At 36.4% G+C, this 21,319-nt stretch overlaps 1 protein-coding gene across 7 annotated transcripts in view; it reads right to left on the reverse strand.

Annotated features, from left to right (window-relative positions):
• GALNT13 (polypeptide N-acetylgalactosaminyltransferase 13) overlaps nucleotides 1-21,319 on the reverse strand; it is a 655,101-nt gene that overhangs the window by 392,948 nt on the left and 240,834 nt on the right. Inside the window, exon 1 of one of the 7 annotated variants that reach the window (XM_061437775.1) lies at nucleotides 1,623-1,716. The exons of the other annotated variants lie outside the window; for them this stretch is intronic. The gene's annotated coding sequence lies outside the window, so the exon portion shown is untranslated. Of the gene's footprint in view, nucleotides 1-1,622; nucleotides 1,717-21,319 lie in introns of those variants that run through there. 7 annotated transcript variants of the gene reach the window in all.

Raw genomic sequence — 21,319 nt, forward strand, 5'->3', positions numbered from 1 at the left:
AATATACATAAGATGACAAGCAGGTAGAAGAGTATCAAAGAATGATGGTTGTTTTAGCAGAAAAACTCCTCATAGGAGCTTCACTACAATTTACAGTTAAGGAATTAAGGGAAACACTGAGCAGCTGAGCAGGAACAAAAAATAAAATTAAAAGGCTTCCCAAATGTCTCAGTGGCAAAAAATCTACCTGCCAATTCAGGAGACACTGGGTTAGATTCCTGGGCCAGGAAGACCTCTGGAGAAGGAAATAGCAACCCACTCCAGTATTTTTGCCTGGAAAATTCCAAGGACAGATGATACTGGCAGGCTACAGTTGCCAGTTACAGGGGGTTGCAAACAGTCAGACACAACAGAGCATACCCACATACATATAGGGACAAATAGCAAAATTCTTGGTTCCTTTTTAGGAAGAAGCAAATTTTTATATTAGTATCAATATTTTCCTCTTTCTTTTCACAGTCGTCCTTAAAAAACACTCGACATGTCTATTCTTATGTACAGCTAAGAGGTTGTTAGGCATATGTTAGTCATAAATGTTTCCTGGAAGCATGGATCCAACTTTTAAAATGTTCACTAAAGTGATAAAATAATGTTGAAACATGAAACTATTTCCTCCTGCATTAAAAATGAGCTTCCTCATTCACAGTATTTAAATTGTCTTCAGCTTCCAATAGCTCTAGTAATAGCCTAACTTTCAGCTTTAAATAGGAAATTTCCCCATCCTCCCACCTCTCTCTACACGGCAAAAAAAATAAATAAATAAAAATCTTTGGAAACAAAAGCACCAATTTTGGCTTTAAACCCCCCTTTGTAAGGTGAAACTGCAGTGGACCAATGACCATTTTAAAGAAGCCCCCTGGGTTACCGAACATTACAATTATTCCTAAGATACACAATAATAAACTTTCAGCATGTGATATATCATCACATGTGTGATTCATTAAGTGCACAAAAATATACCCACTTTAGCCAAAAAATGAAAGAGCACTGCATTCATTGACTGTGCATCTAATTGAGGCAGTAAAGACATATCTTTAAAATAATTTCTGAATGTAACATTTTAATTATTATGAAGCTGTATAAGATGTCCAATAATGCTCAAAATTTATTAGCTACTATTAGTCACAGAAAATGTGAGGCAAATATTACTTGGTAGGTTCTTATGATTGCATATGTTAGAAGCAAAAAAAATCCTTCATAGAGGTCTGCAATTAAAAATTATAAAATACTGTGAGCAGAAAAATGGATTATCTCAAATACCCTAAAGTATTTTAAGTCATAAAATTACATCACCTGCTGGATTGTGGGGTTTTTTTATTGCAATTTTGTTGAGTGTCTTTATTTGGCCCACGAGGCCTCCCTCTGTGCTTCCCAGGTGTGCTGGTGGTAAAGAACCCACTTGCCAATTCAGGAGATGCAAGAGACGCAGGTTTGATCTTTTGGTTGGGAACATCTCCTGGACTAGGAAATGGCAACCCACCCCAGTACTGTTGCCTAGAATTTTCCTGGAAAAGTCAATGCCTTGAAATTCTTACAAGGGAAGTTCCGTGACAGAGGAGCAGGGCGGGCTAAAGTCCATGGGGCTCAAAGAGTCAGACACAACTGAGCACATATATACATACCGGCCTTCCTCTACACCAACTCCAGCCTGATGTGCCAAGGGTGGCTGACCTCTCACATCATCCAAGTTCCCTTGTCCTTTGATTTCTAGTAGGGAAGGCACTGAAGGATATTATGGAATAGGAAATGGATAGACATTAGGGAATAGGAGATGGAGGGATATTAGGGATTAGGAGATGGATGAGTCGGGGGTATTTGTTTCCCTGGTTTCCTTTCTGTGGGATTGCTGATAGTTGGTTCTCTCATTTCTCAACAATAATTTACTTCATGGGGAGTGCCCTATGACCAGTTAATAAAGGAAAAATTGGTACAAGCCTAGATTAACTAAGAATCTACTGGTACTTGCTAAAAGCTGTTACCTCACATCTACTCAGGGTCAGTTCTGTGGGAGACCTGGGTTTGATCCCTGGGTTGGGAAGAATGGAAAGGATACCAACTCCAGTATTCTAGACTGGAGAATTCCATGGACTCTATAGCCCAGGGGGTCACAAAGAGTAGGCCATGACTGAGCGACCTTCACTTAAAGGAAAACCCCTATCAGGCAAAAAGTCAGAGAGGAAATTTGGCTGAATACTGTGTGACAGAGAGATGGTTTGAGTTAGGAATCTACATTCATTTATGAATTGTGGCTAACAAGTTGGACAATTTGTAGGGGACTAAAAACACCAAGACTGGAAAATCAATGGCAAAGAGGTTTGATGGAGGAGTATATGAGTGGTTCCCTTGAAATGTGCAAATGAGATGAAGATTCAGGTCCCATGGAATCCTCCAGAGAATCCTCCATGGCAGAGGAGCCTCTCAATAATCACATGGACAGAATTATCCTTCCTATAGCTGTCACTTTTTTTTTTCCCCCCAGTTAATCCAGTGCTTGCTCAATGGGAAAGGTACTAACAGGTCATGATGACACTTATGAAGACTGCACACTGGTTTGATAACACGAACTTCTCAACACTGTTGATATGATATGACCACCCAACCTGCCAATAATATAAGCCATTTATATGGCACCATTGTTGACCAACTTGTATGCACTTATGCTAAGTCGCTTCAGTCGTGTCAGACTGTGCAACTCTATGGACTGTAGCCCGCCAGCCTCCTCTGTCCAAGGGACTCTCCAGGCAAGAATACTGGAGTGGGTTTCCATGTCCTCCTCCAGGGGATCTTCCCAACCCAGAGATCAAATCCATCTCTTAGGTCTCTTCCACTGGCAGGAGAATTCTTTACCACTAGCACCACCTGGGAAGACCCCACTTATATGAGGTAGATTCTATCAGATCGCTTTCATCACTTCAGGAAAAAAAAAAATGTCTTCTCAAAGGGAGAAACAGATATCTGGGATCTGCCTTCTCCAGTCATGATATTGTCAGTGCCACCATTTGTAGACTTTCAAAATCTTTATTTTCCTTGGGTTTTGACATAATCTTACCATAGACTGGGGAAAATAATTTATGGGGGGGGGGGAATAAAACATGACTATGGGTCCAGCAGAAAAAAAAAAACAACTGACTGCTCCCAAGCTCTCAATGGACTTGATAGAATGGAATAATCTGCTAAAGACTATGACAGCAACATTGGTGAGACAAAATCTTGTGGATTAGGGATGGCATCCTTCAGGATGTCATGTGCCTTAAAGCACTATTCAATGCATGATGTCGTATCTCCTAAAACAGAATGCACAGGTCCAGGAACCAAAAGAGGATGTAAAAATGGCCTCTTTTAGCAAAGTCGCTGATGCAATATTTCTATCACTACAATCCAGCTTTTATGGGGAGAAGGATACTAGTTTCCATGGGGGGGGGGGAAATGCTTCCACTAGAGAACATAATCAAGGCTCTGCAAAATTTGAAATTGAGTCTGCCCTCTTTATGAGCTCCTTAAGCTGTTGAACCTTCTCTGCAGAGAAAGGAAACACATCATGATTGAAGTGATTGATGTTATTCACCAATAGAAAATGAGATTGCCGCCATATAAGGGGTGGGTAAGAGAACAATTTCTGAACCTAGAGGTTACTCTGGAGTGTCTCATTTCTGTGATAGGCTGGGTAATAGAATAATAGAGCAACACAATAAAGGTAGAGGCTTCCCATGTGGAGCTAATGGTAAAGAATCCGCCTGCTAATTCAGGAGACACAAGAGACATGGGTTTGGTTCCTGGGTCAGGAAGATACCCTAGAATAGGAAACGGTGATGCCCTCCACTATTATTGCCTGGAAAATTTCATGGACAAAGGAGTCTGGCGGGCTACAGTCCATGGGGCTGCAAAGAGTCAGGACATGACTGAGCAACTGAGCACACAATAAAGGCAGATCAACAAGGCTTATCACACAGGATCATACCATCAGGTATAGAATACTGTACAGACTAGTTATTGACACAGCTTAGGATACATATAGAATAATTGTAGCTAAAAGGATATATAATTATCATCTAAGACTTCATGAGCAGCTCTATATCATAAGACTATAACAACTGTATTTTATGTTAATTCATTTCCCTACACTTTTTTTCTAGATTACCTTTTACAAGGAGCACTGAGGTTTACTAACATATTAGATTTTGTTTGGGAAAATGATAGAACATCAATTCATAAGAATATGGTAGTTGATGGTATTTACATATCCCTTATACTTGGGACATATATTTTTCATCTAAAAAAGCTCATATGCTGGGGGAGAAAAAAATAAGAAATGGAATGCATTAACTTTTCCATTTGTTCTTCCAGATTCACACTCAACTCTTAACCTTTCTCCAACTCTGTCCCAGGAGGGTGATTTGAATGGACTAGGTCTGTGGAATTCTCTGGCCTCAGACTGAATTTGGCCAATGAAAGTAAGCAATAAGAAGATGAACAGTAAGACAAAAATAAAATTAAGTCATTTACTCCTTCACTTCTCCCTTGTGTCACAGGTACAAATGACTGTACTCAAACTAAAGATGTACTTTTTAATCAGTTCATATAATCTCTTCCTCCCCTCCACTTAAAGTCCAAAGTGGTAGCGACTTAACCCCTGATAAGAGCCACCATATACAACCATCTTTTGTTGTGTTCTCCAAACTCTGTTGATTCTTTTGAAAACAACTCTTGTATTATACTCTCCTTGGTGGCTTGCTTAAAAGTGTCATCTGTTTCCTGCTGATTAAAGTTTAAAAAGGTATGTGGGAGATGTAGTGAATTCCCCACTTACATGACAAAGTTTATGGTTCAACCTATCATTTTCTCTGGATTGAATTTCACTTTAACTCTATAATATACTTTCTTAACAGTCTTCAACATTTTTTCAATCATGTTCTCCAATCAATTTAAAAAATGCATGAGTATATATTTGCAATAAATTATATTTTTTGTTGATGATTGACACAGATATTATAGTAAACCAAATTAAAACATTTGCGGTAACACAAAAAATAAAGAAAAATTCTAATATTTTCTTCTCTCACTCCAATGAAGTAACATAAGGTATGTACAACACATTTTGGAAATTACTGTAGATGCAGTGGTGGTAACAGGCATTTCTTCTGGTCTCAAGACATTTTGATGTCAAAAAAGTTTGTCTGTTGTGATCACTGGATGGTTGTTATGCAAGTTCTACTTCATTTTTGGTACTCACATCTTGACACTAGGCATGGGGTTGACCTTCTTACTGATTAGCCTTAATAGCATAATATCAAGAAAAATATAAAATTACTGGATAGGGTTTCTTAGGGCAAATATATGGATTAAGTTCAAATGACAGACATGCTCTGCTGCCTTTGCTGAAAACCACAGTCACATTTATTGGAATATGGTGTGTTAACATAATGTATATATGTGTGCATTCTGATGTGGAATGGTAAGTGGGCTTGAGTAGGGGGAGGAGAAAAACCAAGAAAGGAAGACTAGAAAGGTGGGGCACATACAGTCAAATCATGAAAGTAAAATTTCTTGTTTCATTTACTTAAAGTATTAATCAAAATGCATTCCTTGAAGTAGGAAATAGTGCCAATTTCTATGACACTAAAAACATCATGGGGATAAACTGAAGGCTTGTAAGGCTTGCATGTAAGAATGATCAGATGTTACCCTGAGAGGAAGCTCACATTTTTATCAGTAAATTCAGAAAAATGAAATTATATCAGTTCTTTAATTTAGCTGTTAAGTAATGAACTCAAATTTCCTATTACCTAAATGGTTATTTGATTTTTAAAGCAGATCTTTTTTTTCAGAAGCTCCAGCAATAATTTCAGGCCATCAAAATAAACTGATGTAAATTTGCTGCAAGAAGCACCATGATGTGAAATGTAATATTTTGATAATTATTTTTTATGGAGACAATTTCTGGTAGAAGAAAAAAGAAGTCCAATATTCTACCCAAACTAAAAGCTAACTGATCACACAGCTAATCACTACCTGCCTCGTGCCTCCACTGCTTACGTTTTGGGCATTACAGCATTTTATTGGCCATCTGTATAAACCAGCTGCTGATCTTTGCATTTGTTTGCAGATATTAAAATCTTATTGCTTAGCATTAATTTTCTAAGTTATGAGTTTTTCATTGTCTCCAGGCATTTTCTGTTAATAATAATAAAAAACAATCAAAACACTAACAATATACTTTAATAAAGGGTGACTTATTTAATAGTCAATATAATTAAATTGAATATATTATTTCATATATTTAATAATGCAATATGGTTTAATAATGCAAATATGTTATCAACATTTCCCTGATATATCGGTTGGTGAAGAATCTGCCTGCAATGCGGGAGACCCCAGTATGATTCCTGGCTCAGGAAGATCTGCTGGAGAAGGGATAGGCTACCTTCTCCAGTATTCCTGGGCTTCTCTTGTGGCTCAGCTGGTAAAGAATCTGTCTGCGATGTGGGAGACCTGCATTCAATTGCCGGGTTGGGAAGATGCCCTGGAGGAGGGCATGGCAACCCACTCCAGTATCATTGCCTGGAGAATTCCATGGACTGTATAGTCCTTGGGGTTGCAAAGAGCCGGACACGACTGAGCGACTTTCACTTCATTTCACATCAAAGTTTCAGAAATCTATCATACACTGCAAATATTTTCAAGAATCCACATGTTTCAGGAACTCACCATTCAAAATACACAAGGACTAAATCAACACTCATTTAATAAGCATTTACTGTATGTGCCAAAGATATACGGTAACTTTAAAATTAAAGGCTATTATAAAAATCAACCTAATGTTCAACCACCAGTAAGGTACATGTTTAAATGAACACCTTCTTTCTTAAAACTCATCAGATCTATATGAAATATTGCCAAATATACCCTGGCTTTTATTATCTAAACTTTTAGTTAAAGAAAATTTTGGTCACATCATAATGTCCAGGGCAAATTGTGGATGTTTAGTCCCCTGGATGAGCTACAGATTAAAAGAGTGACCCAATAAAAAAAAATGACAGTGATCTGAGCCTGAGAAACAATAATGACCCCCTTCCTTCTTATTTCTTTATAGTTTACTCTTAAAATCCTTAACATTCTACCTGACTGTATATAATATATATATAGTATATATATGTATGCATATACACACATATACGTATATATTTGTGCAAACATATGCATACCCAATGGAGAAATGGCAACGCACTCCAGTACTCTTGCCTGGAAAATCCCACGGACATTCCATGGGGTCGCTAAGAGTCAGCGTGACTGAGCGACTTCACTTTCACTTTTCACTTTCATGCATTGGAGAAGGAAATGGCAACCCACTCCAGTGTTCTTGCCTGGAGAGGCCCAGGGATGGAGGAGCCTGGTGGGCTGCCATTTATGGGGTAGCACAGAGTTGGACACGACTGAAGTGACTTAACAGCATGCATACCCATAAACATATATACAGATTTGGGGGAATGGTCATTTTAAAAATATATTTACCGATAACACTTTTTTATTTCATATTTAATTTCATTATCTCCTTTTCATGACTACCTATCAAAGAGTTTAATTTTCATTACATACACATTTCTAGTTTAATCCTCTACTATTTACAAACCTGAGGTTAGAATTTATTTATGGAGATTGTGCACTAAGACTTGAGTTTTGAGGTAACTATGAATCTTGAGTAATTTTTCCCATGAAATTATTTTAACCTGAAGGAAAAGAAGTTTACTCTGGCATTGCTGCCTTCAACATTTGTAATAGATCCAGTTTTCTACAGGAATAAGTAATAGCAGTCATTTTAGGAAAAAACTTTAAAATTTGTTTAAGTTAATGTCATCCAATAGGCAATTTCATTGCAATTTTTGGTTAATAGGTTTTTATTCCTTCTACTGGGAAGGGGCAATTATTTTAATATGTATCATTATATTGTTTTATTTTCAGTTATTTTATATTTATTCCTCTGCATGAATGAACTGATTTGAATTATTACCGTTCTTATTTTATAGTTCAAAGAAGCAAATTACCCTAGTGATTTTGAAATGAAGTGGGGTTTTTTGCTTCCTTTTTTTAAGTGAAACTATGAGTTTTTTAATAAGTGGACTTTGAGATTGCTTATTGATCAAATTTTAGTTCATCTTCCATAGCAGCACAGCAAAAATCATTTCACTATCCTTTAGATATTGTTCCTTCCAGCTCTGTTTCTTCATTCTGGCCTCTGTTTTATTTTATTTTTTTTGTTTGTTTTATTTTTTTTTCCCCCTATATTGCACTAATTCAAACAGTCTCAAATGGGAGACCAATTGGATGAAAAAAGTTAATCTGGATAGCTTATATGTATCATCTGTTTTGCTATATTGACTTGCATTCATTCCAGACACTTACATATATTATAAAATTAAGACTCACAATAGCTCAAGGTTAGAAATTTGAATGCACAAGAGTGTTTTCAACAGAGAATTCTTTAGAGCAAGAGTATTTTCTTTACCTCACTTACTCAAGTTTCAAAACAGAGTTTAGCTTGCAAATGTGTTGCAAGTTCACCTTTATGATCTTATTGATATTTTATGATACTATGATAAAAAGTGTCTCGAGAAAAAGAAAAATAGATTGATGAGAAAACAGAGCAGGTAGAGTAATGCAATAAAGTTCCTTCACATATTTAATATCACATCCAACAAAGCAGAATCATGTGATAGCAGCAACTTATTATTGCCTTGTATTAACTGACAGAATTTATTCAGTCATTGAAGACTACTTAGGTAGGGTCCACAGCTTGAGATGGTGAAGATGGTACATTATCTTCCTTATAAGAAAGAATATAGCATCATTAGGTGGAAGCATTCTGATCTTATTAAAAGATATTTCCATGAATTTAAAGCAAGCTTAAGTAGAAGTGCAAGGCAGAGCTATACTTATTAACTAATTATTTAATTAATAGAGATTACTATTAACTAATCTCTATTTAACTAATAAAGATTACTATTAACTAATTATTTAATTAGTTAAATAATTATTAACTAAATTAATTATTAATTAATTAAATATTAACTAATTATTAGTTAAATAATTAACTAATAATTAGTTAATAGTAATCTCTATTCATATTGATCATTTTAAACTATGCAGATTAGAAATAAAAAGGAAGCAGGGTATATGGAACCAAATTTTGTCAAGTTTAACTGTGCAAGGTTCAGGATATATTTCCCATAGAGTACACTGGGAACTTCACAGATCAATAAAAATTTTCTCCCTAGAGTTTTTTCCTTTTCCCCCATTTTTTCTCATGTAATGTGAATTACCGTTAATTTCTCTTTGTCTTGTGAGATTCCCAAAGACTTATCAAGACATTTTGTAGTCTTCCTTTCTACCTACAAATTATATGGTTCATACAGATTTCCTTTTTTAAATGTGGGATGGTATTTTATTAAACAATTTCTATTTTATGTGTCTTGCGTGTTGAGTTATAATTGTTCTGATACAGTTGAATGTTTAAATCTTTTAAGTGCAAAATATGACAAACCCATCTCCTCATATTCATTTCAATTTAATTCAACAAACATTTACTGACTTTAATATGCCAGCTTCTATTTGAGATGCCTGGCATATGTCAATGAAGAATAGAGAAAAAAAATTCTACCCTAGTGTTTCTTTAATCTTATATATTCCACAGTTATGCTTCACCCACCAAGAGTTTTCATTTTTCTCTATTATATCTTTCTTACCAGTACCGCTAGAACATTTTCATCGGAAAGTTGTGTTACTGTTTAATATAAACAAGAACAAAACAGGCCTTGCAATGGTGACGATGGTACATTTTCTTCCTTATAAGTAAGAATGTGGTATCACTAAGTGAAAGCATTCTGTGCTTTCACCTAACATAAGCTGTGTTCATGTGCTAGGCACTGTTCTTAGCATATTATATACATTAACTCACTTAATCTGCATAACAAGTTAATAAAATGTACACTAGTTATCACCATTCCAATTTCATGGAAGAAGTAATACAGAAAGCTTAAATAATGTCAAAGTTTGACCAGTTCATAAGTCCTGATCCAAACCAGGCAGCTTAACCTCAGAGACTGTGCTATTTATACATACACATACACACACACACACACACACACGCATAGCTTATTAGCCCAAAATCTTCCAGAAAAGTTTACATGACATTCTTTTTAATGTGGTTACTTTAATTATTTGTTTGAAACCAGAGCAATCCAAAATTTAATCAGAATCTCACATTTGGCTGAAATTACCTGTATGTTGGGCTTCCTTGGTGGCTCACATGGTAAAGAATCTGCCTGCAGTGTGGGAGTTCTGAGTTCAAGCCCTGGGTTGGGAAGATCCCCTGGAGGACAGCATGGCAACCCACTCCAGTATTCCTTGCCTAGAGAATCCCCATGGATAGAGGAGCACGGAGATCTACAGTCCATGGGGTCGCAAAGAGCTGGACATGACTGAGCGACTAAACACAGCACACATGCTGTATATTTAAAATCAATCTAAAGGCACCAAATTCTACTGAATAATTCTGAGAGCACAGTATTTCTCCCTTAATCAGTTTAATCTCATGGTCACTGATTTAAAATGTCCCTCTTTCATACTGAACTGATCATTCATGTTAAATCAGAAAATTCATATCTGTAGAAAAATAAATTTTCTCTACAAGTGAGAGATATATTGTATTAACAGAATAGTGTATATATTTGACTACTTTCAAATGCCGTGACTTTTCTGGCTTGTGACAAAGCACAGGCAGTTAATACGTCCAAATATTTCGTCCTTACAAATGATTCTGATAATTATGTAATGACTTCTGCAGGAAACATAAAGTCCCTTTACACAGCGGCTTAATTTGCATATTGCTAATTGGGCACAGACCTATAACAAAATATAAAAAAGCAAACCTTACTGCATCAGAGTAGGTAAATCAGTTTAGTACATAATGACAAATGTACCTGAATTTTATGCTCAATCTTTTGATCCAATCCCGTGAGCATATTCCCCCTGACTAGAAACCTGGAATGTTGTATCTCTCTTTTTAAAATCATATCCATATACTTATTATATACAAATATAGCTAACTTCCCTATCACCTGTATAAAAGAGATTGCCCTCCTTTAGATGATAAATATCTCTTAAGATAATGAATTAGATTCTAATTATGCCGATACTTAGGTTAAAAGGGGGGAAAAAAGAAAATCCAGAAATGCCAATAGTTTTAAGGTTAATTCTTGCTCCCCCCCATAGTTAAAATATATTTTTCAAAACTAATCTTATTGAAATATTACTTAAATCAATAAAATACACTCATTGTGTGTACAGTTCATTGAATTATAACAAATGTATATACCTATTTAACCATTCTTCCAGTCAAAACACAGAATACCCATCATTCTCAAAGTTGCCATGTGCTCCTTCCAGTCACAGATGCTCAGACTTGTCATATGTCTTCTGTTACTAGAGTTCAGATTTGTTTTTGTAGCATCTGTACAAATAAAATGATACAGTATGTAGCCTTTTTGTGTCTGACCCCTCTCTCTCAGCAGATCTTTAAGATACATCTGTATTGTTGAGTTTATCAGTAGTCATCTCTCTCTAGTAAATACTTAGGAAGAAAACTGCTGGATTGTATGCTAAGAGTATTTTCAAATTGATAAGAAATTGCAAACCTTTCCTCAAATCATATCCCTACCAGCAGAGTATGAGAGTTCCAGTTGTCCCACATCTTTACCACTACTAGATGTTTTATCCTTTTTGATTTGGCCCTAAAAATGGGTATTATGTATTTCATTGTACTGTTTATTCTGCTGCTGTTGCTGCTGCCAAGTTGCTTCAGTCGTGTCCGACTCTGTGCGACCCCAGAGACAGCAGCCCAACAGACCCCACGGTCCCTGGGATTCTCCAGGCAAGAACACTGGAGTGGGTTGCCACTTCCTCCTCCAATGCGTGAAAGTGAAAAGTGAAAGTGAAGTTGCTCAGTCGGGTCCAACTCTTAGCGACCCCATGGACTGCAGCCTACCAGGCTCCTCCGTCCATAGGATTTTCCAGGCAAGAGTACTGGAGTGGGGTGCCATTGCCTTCTCCCACTGTTTATTCTAAGTAGTAGTAATAATAGTGTTAGTTGCACAGGTATATCCGACTCTTTGTGACTCCATGGACTGTAGCCCACCAGTCTCCTCAGTCCATTGGATTCTCCAAGCAAGAATACTAGAGCGGATTCCCATTCCCTTCTCCAGAGGATCTTGCCAACCCAGGGATCGAACCCGGGTCTCCTGCAATGCAGATTCTTTACAATCTGAGATACAAGGAAGTTCTAAGGGGAAAATATATTTCATTTGAGAATTCAATATTGATTTATAAACTACAAATATTTAGTCAAATACTATGAATGTTATATTTGTTATTTTGAGTTCTATCTGGCAAAGAGCTGAGCTTACACTGAGGTTTTGTAGGGGCACCAACAAGGAAACAATTACCTTCAGTCCCCTACACAGTTCAATAGAGGACATTATGGAAATGCATTTTATATTCACATGACAAAAATTGCTTTCTATAAGTTGACATCATCCAAGCTGACCTATGCATCTCCATGTGTCACTTAATCATGGTCCCATTTTCAACTGATTTTTTTCTTGAAATCTCAGATGTTCCTATAGATACCACCTCTATCTCTCATGGTCTTCATTTATAAAAATAGATTTTTTGCTTGTAGAACACTATCAATATACTGATATTCATTTCTTTCTTTTCTGACACATTTCCTTTATGTAGAAGCAACTTTCTGACATGTTATTTTACTTCCTTACAAGAACTTTTTTCAAAATTTCTTACAAGTCTGTAAGCAATCAATTTCCAATGTTTTTGAGAAAATGTTTATTTCACTTTCACTACTGGAAGAAAATTCATTAGATACAGAAGTCTACTTTGTTTTTTCTACTTTTTTCCAACACTAATGATTTCACTGCACTCTAATGTGGTTCCTGATGAGCAGTTTGCTGTAAGTCTTAATCCTTTATTATGTATTTCCCCCTCTATTGCTGCCTTCAAAATTTTGTTTCTCTTTGGTTTTCTGCAATTTTAATATAAAACGCCTAGGTATGTATTTTTTGTTATTTATCCTATTTGTGTTCTCTAAGCTTGTGGTATCTGTGGTTTATGGAAAAATATTTAAATATTTTAACTGTTTGTCTTCCTTTTCTTTGCCTTCTGTTATTCCAATTACACAAGTATTGCATTTTTTACTTGGTCTTACAGTCTTGGCCATCACAGTTTCTCTTTTTTTGTTTAAGATTATCCTAACTTTTTTCTTTTGCATTTCAGTTTGAGTAATTTTTAGTGTCCTATTTTCAAGGTTATTTTTTGTTTCTTTGGTTAAGTCTAGTAGGAGCACATTAAATGCACTCTTCTTTTACTGTGTTTTTAATTTATAATATCTCCTTTTAAATTTTTGTCACAGTTTTTATATGCTGACATTATCGAAGAGATATTGCATGCAATCTACTTTTTTCCACTAAGGTGTATGATACAATATCATAAATATCTCAGTCTGATTCTAATGATGACACTGGTTCAGACTGTGTTTTATCTTGCCTTTTGACATGCTTTACAAATTTTTGCTGAAAGGCACACTTGTTGTTGCTAAGTTGGGTCCGACTCTTTGAAACCCCAAGGACTGCAACACACCAGGTTTCCCTGTCTTTCCTTCACCATCTCCCAGAGTTTGTTCACTCTCATGTCCAAGTCTGTGATGTCATCCAATATTTCATCCTGTGTCGCCCCCTTCTCTTCCTGCCCTTAACCTTTTCAAGCATCAGGGTCTTTTCCAATGAGTCAGCTCTTCACATCAGGTGGCCAAATTATTGGAGCTTCAGCATCAGTCCATCTAGTAAACATGAAGGACTGATTTCCTTTAGGATTGACTGGTTTGATATTCTCACTGTCCAATGAGCCCTCAAGGATCTTCTTCAGCACTACAGTTCAAAAGCATCAATTCTTTGGCACTCAGCCTTCTTTATGGTCCAACTCTCACATCCATACATGACTACTGGAAAAACCATAGTTTTGACTATTCAGACCTTTGTCAGCAAAGTGATGTCTATGTCTATGTTTGTCATCGATTTTCTTCCAAGGAGCAAGTAGTCACCATCCACGGTGATGTTTTGGAGCCCAAGAAAATAAAATCTGTCACTGCTTCCACTTTTTCCCCTTCTATTTGCTATGAAGTGATGGGACTGCATGCCATGATTGTAGATTTTAGATTGCTGAGTTTTAAGCTGTCACCTACAGGCTCTTTAGTTTGTCTTTGTTTTCTGCCATTAAGGTGGTATCATCTGCATATCTGAGATTGTTGATATTTCTCTTGCAAACCTTGTAGAGGGTAATAAATACTGAACTAAATAGGGCTTTACTATGAGAAGTTATGATAATTTGGTCAAGAATTGGATTGTTTGATGCTTATTCCGTTTATCCTATTAAAGATTTTTAAATCAGATATATTAATATAATTTACCTGTGATAAAATTCATCCTTATTAAGATTAGTTTTGACAAATGTATACAGATATTCCAGAAAAAAAAACATCTAATTCTGTTTCATTGACCACGCTAAATCCTTTGATTGTGTGGATCACAACAAACTGTGAAAAATTCTTAGAGATAGGAATACCAGACCACCTGACCCGCCTCCTGAGAAACCTGTATGCAGATCAAGAAGCAGCAGTTAGAACTGAACATGAAACAACGGACTGGTTCCTAATTGGGAAAGGAGTACATCAAGGCTGCATATTGTCTTCTTGCTTATATAAGTATATGCAGAATACGACATGCAAAATGCCAGGCTGGATGAAGCACAAGCTGGAATCAAGATTGTCAGGAGATATATCAATAACCTCAGATATATAGATGAAACCATCCTTATGGCAGAAAATGAAGAGGAACTAAAGAGCCTCTTGATGGTAGTGAAAGAGGAGAGTGAAAAAGCTGGCTTAAAACTCAACATACAAAAAATGAACATCATGGCATCTGGTCCCATCACTTCATGGCAAATAGATGGGGAAACAGTGGAAAGAGTGACAGACTTTATATTCTGGGACTCCAAATCACTGCAGATGGTGACTTCAGCCATGAAATTAAAAGAAATTAGCTCCTTGGAAGAAAAGCATTGACAAAGCTAGACAGCATATTCAAAAGCAGAGACATTACTTTGCTGACAAAGGTCCATATAGTCAAAGCTATCGTTTTTCCAGTAGTCACGTATGAATGTGAGAGTTGGACAATAAAGAAGGCTGAGTGCTAAATAATTGATGCTTTTGAACTGTGGTGTTGGGGAAGACTCTTGAAAGTATGTTGGACTGCAAGGAGATCAACCCAGTCAATCCTAAAGGAAATCAACCTTGAATATTCACTAGAAGGACTGATGCTGAATCTGAATCTCCAAAGGTCTGACCACCTAATGCGAAGAACAAACTCATTGGAAAAGACCAAGATGCTGGGAAGTATTAAAGGCAGGAGCAGAAGGGAACAACAGAAAATGACATGGTTGGATGGCACAACCAACTCAATGGACATGAGTTTGAGCAAGCTCTGTGAGATGGTGAAGGACAGGGAAGCCTGTTGTGCTGCAGGCCATGGGATTTCAAAGAATCAGCCACGACTGAGCGAGTGAACAACCACAAAAACATACAGATATAATCACCACCAAAATCAAAATATAGACTACTCTGAAGTCTGGATTTCAATTAGTTTCATAAGTGCTCATTTGCAGAAAATCTGCTTCTCACTTCCAGCCCAACAACCACTATAATTGTCTTGTGTTCCTATATTTTTACTATTCTAGAATTTCATATAAAATAGAATTGCACACTATTCAGTTTTCTATTTTTGTGTGTCTGCCTTTATCTTACATGATGTTTTTGATATTTATCCATGTTTCTTTGTGTATTTATTTATTAAGTAGTATTTCTAAGTACATATCAAAATTTAATTCATTCACCAGTTAGTGGGCATTTGATCATTTTCAATTGTTAGGTGTTAAAAATAAAGCAGATATAGACATCTGCATATGGGTATTTGTGTGGACACACCCTCCTGATAAAATATTAAAGAACCGGATTGGTAGAAAATATGGTAAGTATACGGTTAAATTTACAAGAAGTTCCAAAATGAGTCTTTTTTCCATCTTCACCAGCAAATAATGAAATATCTATTTGCCCTGCATTCTAGTCAGAACTTGGTATTTTTAGTCTTTTGACTTCTGCCACTTTAGTACATGTATGTTTTTATTTTGAATAAAACTTGATCCTCCCTAATGGTATTATGTTGAGCATCTGTTTATGTGCTTATCTGTTTATGTGCCATTAAATGATCTTCTCTTGTGAAGTGCTGGTCAAAATTTTTGCCGTTTGTTTCACTTGGGTATTCTGTCATCTCATAAAATTATAGGGGCTCTTTATGTACTCTAGATAAAGCCCATTATTAGATACTGTTTTGCAAATATTTTCTGCCACTTTGTGATATTTTCTTCCTTAACAGTATCTTTTGAAAAACAGAATTCAAAATTTTTATCAAGTCCAATTTATCAATGTCTTTTTCCTTTATTGTTTGCTTATATGTGTTCTGCTAGAAATGTTTTAGCAACCTTAAGTCACTGGATTTTCTCCTACAAATTTTATAGTTATATCTATTACACATAGCTCTATACTCTTCGCATCAGGTGGCCAAAGGATTGGAGTTTCAGCTTCAACATCAGTCCTTCCAATGAACACTCAGAATTGATCTCCTTCAGAATGGACTGGTTGGATCTCCTTGCAGTCCGAGGGACTCTCAAGAGTCTTCTCCAACACCACAGTTCAAAAGCATCAATTCTTCGGCCCTCAGCTTTCTTCACAGTCCAACTCTCACATCCATACATGACCACTGGAAAAACCATAGCCTTGACTAGACAGACCTTTGTTGGCAAAGTAATGTCTCTGCTTTTCAATATGCTATCTAGGTTGGTCATAACTTTCCTTCCAAGGAGTAAGCATCTTTTAATTTCATGGCTGCAATCAACATCTGCAGTGATTTTGGAGCCCCCCAAAATAAAGTCTGACACTGTTTCCCCATCTATTTCCCATGAAGTGATGGGACCAGATGCCATGACCTTCGTTTTCTGAATGTTGAGCTTTAAGCCAACTTTTTCACTCTCCTCTTTCACTTTCATCAAGAGGCTTTTTAGTTCCTCTTCACTTTCTGCCATAAGGGGGGTGTCATCTGCATATCTGAGGTTATTGATATTTCTCCTAGCAATCTTGATTCCAGCTTGGGCTTCTTCCAGCCCAGCCATTTCTCATGATGTACTCTGCATATAAGTTAAATAAGCAGGGTGACAATACACAGCCTTGACATACTCCTTTTCCTATTTGGAACCAGTCTGTTGTTCCATGTCCAGTTCTAACTGTTGCTTCCTGACCTGCATATAGGTTTCTCAAGAGGCAGGTCAGGTGGTCTGGTACTCCTATCTCTTTCAGAATTTCCCACAGTTTATTGTGATCCACACAGTCAAAGGCTTTGGCATAGTCAATACAGCAGAAATAGATGTTTTTTTGGAACTCTCTTGCTTTTTCCATGATCCAGCGGATGTTGGCAATTTGATCTCTGGTTCCTCTGCCTTTTCTAAAACCAGCTTGAACATCTGCAAGTTCACGGTTCACGTATTGCTGAAGCCTGGCTTGGAGAATTTTGAGCATTACTTTACTAGCGTGTGAGATGAGTGCAATTGTGCGGTAGTTTGAGCATTCTTTGGCATTGCCTTTCTTTGGGATTGGAAGGAAAACTGACCTTTTCCAATCGTGTGGCTACTACTTAGTTTTCCAAATTTGCTGGCATATTGAGTGGAACACTTTCACAGCATCATCTTTCAGGATTTGAAATAGCTCAACTGGAATTCCATCACCTCCACTAGCTTTGTTCACATAAAAACCCATGTGTGAATGTTTACAGATTTATTTGTAGTCACCAAAGTTCATGAGCAACATTTTTGTAATTAAATTACACTATTTTTATAGTAGTAATTCATATTATTTTATCATTTTACTGATTCTAGTTATTTTGCCAAAGACAAATTCAGCTAGAGAAACAGACTTTAGTTTCCTCATAATTTTGTGTATTTGTTTCTACCCATACATTTTTCATTTCTCATAGTACTTCTACTGCAATATAAACAGCTTGAACTTATTATGTGAAGTGCTAAATGATTCAGTTCTGAACACTGCCTTGACCCAGAGTTTATCCCTTGGTAACAATGAAATAAACAACATAACCTCTGACCAAAGCACCATCACAAGCCTCAATTTGATTCAATCAAAATTTCACAGAAACTTAACAGAAATAAATATATATAACATTCTCTCAAACATCCTTTTCAAGTCTACTTCAATATATCTATTAATCCCACTGAGCCAAAATGAGATTGCTAACAATGCAAAATCATTTTACGAAGCTTAAGATATATTACTAAAGATAGCTTAACATGCATTATTTTACATATTATTTCCATGAAAAGTTGTCATCCTTTTTTTTGAAGGTAAGCAAAATATGGCACCCCCAAAGTTACCACTTTAGCATATGAATTATTATTATTTTTTTTAGCATATGAATTATTTTGAATTAAAGTTGTTTGAGAAACAGTCAGTGCAAGAAGGACACTCTGAACTTTCTCTCTTCCCCCAAAAGGAGAAAATAAATTTCCCACGTAAAAGATATCCTCCTGTAACAGAAAGAAGAGAGACATCCTTCTCACAAGAGATAGGGAATTTAGGGGGAAGGAGGCTACATAAATAAACCCTGCTACATCCTCACTAATTTATTACCCCACACCCAAACTACTTTGTCTTGTAAGTTCTTCACAAATGTATTGTTTCTTTGTTTAAAACATATAAAGGGTGCATACCTCAGTCACTTCTTTAAGTCTCATATTTTCTATGAGGCTTCCATACATACAAAATTAAATTTTTCTTGTTAATCTGTTTTATGCCAATATAATCATTAAATCAGCCAAAGAGCCATGAAGAAGGGAAAAGATTTACACTCCTACATTCTCTATAAATAAATGAAATATATGGTGTCAGATATAAAAAAAAAAGATATTGAGAGGTTCCTATATACAGGCTGAGTGTATAATTAATATATATATATATATATAAATATATATATATATACACATACATATATATGCACATATACATAAACACACATATATATTTGGGAAGAGTTCTTGAATGCTCTATCAGCCCATTAATGTACATAATTGATTTCTGATGATTCCTTTAAACAATAAAAGTTCTCATTTTAATGTTTAAGGTATTATCAGGTTTCTCTGATGAATCAGATGGTAAAGAATCTGTCTGCAATGTGGGAAACATGAGTTAGATCCCTGGGTCAGGAAGATCCCCTGGAGAAGGAAATGGCAACTAACTCCAGTATTCTTGCCTGGAGATTCCCATGGACAGAGGAAGCTGTTGGGCTAGAATCCATGTGGTCACAAAGAGTTGGAAACAACTGAGCCACGAATACTTTCATTTCCACTATTGTTCTGCCTATGAAAACTAATGTATTTATTTCACCTTGTGTACCTCATAATTGTTAAATAAAACACAACAATGGTAATCCTAAAGGCTACAAATTTGACCTTGGAGTACAAAATGAAGCAGGTCAAAGACTAACAGAATTTTGCTAAGAGAATGCACTGGTCATAACAAACAACCTCTTCCAACAGCACAAGAGAAGATTCTACACAGGGGTGTCACTAGATGGTCAATGTGTAAATCAGATTGATTATATTCATTGTAGCCAAAATGGAGAAGCACTATACAGTCAGCAAAAACAAGACCAGGAGCTGACTGTGGCTCAGACCATGAAGTCCTTATTGCCAAATTCAGACTTAAATTGAAGAAAGTAGGGAAAACCACTAGACCATTCAGGTATGACCTAAATCAAGCCCCTTACGATTATACAGTGGAAGTGACAAATAGATTCAAGGGATTAGATCTTATAGACAAGAGTGTCTGAAAACTATGAATGGATGTTCATGATATTGTACAGGGGGGAGTAATCAAGACCATCCCCAAGAAAAAGATATGCAAAAAGGCAAAATGGTGTCTAAACAGGCCTTACAAATAGCTGAGAAAAGAAGAGACGCTAAAGGCAAAGGAGAAAAGGGAAGATATACTCAATTGAAGGCAGACTTCCAATGAAGTCTTCCAAGAGCAGCAGGGAGAGACAAGAAAGCCTTCCTCAGTGATTAGTGCAAAGAAATAGAGGAAAATAATAGAACGGGAAAGACTAGAGATCACTTCAAGAAAAACAGAGATGTCAAGGGAACATTTCATGCAAAGATGGACAGAAATGGTATGGACTTAACAGAAGCAGAAGATAAAGGACAGAATGGTATGGACTTTACAGAAGCAGAAGATATTAAGAAGAGGTGGCAAGAATACACAGAAGAACTATAGAAAAAATATTTTCATGACCCAGATAATGATGACGGTGTGATCACGCACCTTCATCCTGGAAGGTGAAGTCAAGGGGGCCTTAGGAAGCATCACTACAAACAAAGCTAGTGGAGGTGATGGAATTCTAGTTGAGCCACTTCAAATCCAAAAAGATGGTGCTGTGAAAGTGTTGCACTCAATATGCCAGCAAATTTGGAAAACTCAGAAGTGGTAACAGGACTGGAAAAAGTAAGTTTTCATTCCAATTCCAAAGAAAGGTAATGCCAAAGAATACTCAAACTACCACACAATTGCACTCATCTCACATGCTAACAAAGTAATGCTCAAAATTCTCCAAGTCAAGCTTCAACAGTACATGATCCAATAACATTCAGATGTCCAAGCTGGATTTAGAAAAGACAGAGGAACAAGAGATCAAATTGCCAACATCTGTTGGATCATCAAAAAGGCGAGAGAGTTCCAAAAAAACAACTACTACTGCTTTATTGACTACATTAAAGACTTTGACTATGTGGATCACAACAAATTGTGGGAAATTCTTTAAAAAAATGGGAATACCATACCACCTGACCTGCCTCCTGAGAAATCTGCATGCAGGTCAAGAAGCAACAGTTAGAACTGGACATGGAACAACAGACTGGTTCCAAATAGGAAAAGGAGGACATCAAGGCTGTATATTATCACCCTGCTTATTTAACTTATATGCAGAGTACATCATGAGAAATGCTGGGCTGGAAGAAGCACAAGCTGGAATCAAGATTGCCAGGAGAAATATCAATAACCTCAGATATGCAGATGACACCACCCTTATGG

Source organism: Bos javanicus, chromosome 2, assembly GCF_032452875.1.
Source record: "Bos javanicus breed banteng chromosome 2, ARS-OSU_banteng_1.0, whole genome shotgun sequence".
NCBI classification, from domain to species: Eukaryota; Metazoa; Chordata; class Mammalia; order Artiodactyla; family Bovidae; genus Bos; species Bos javanicus.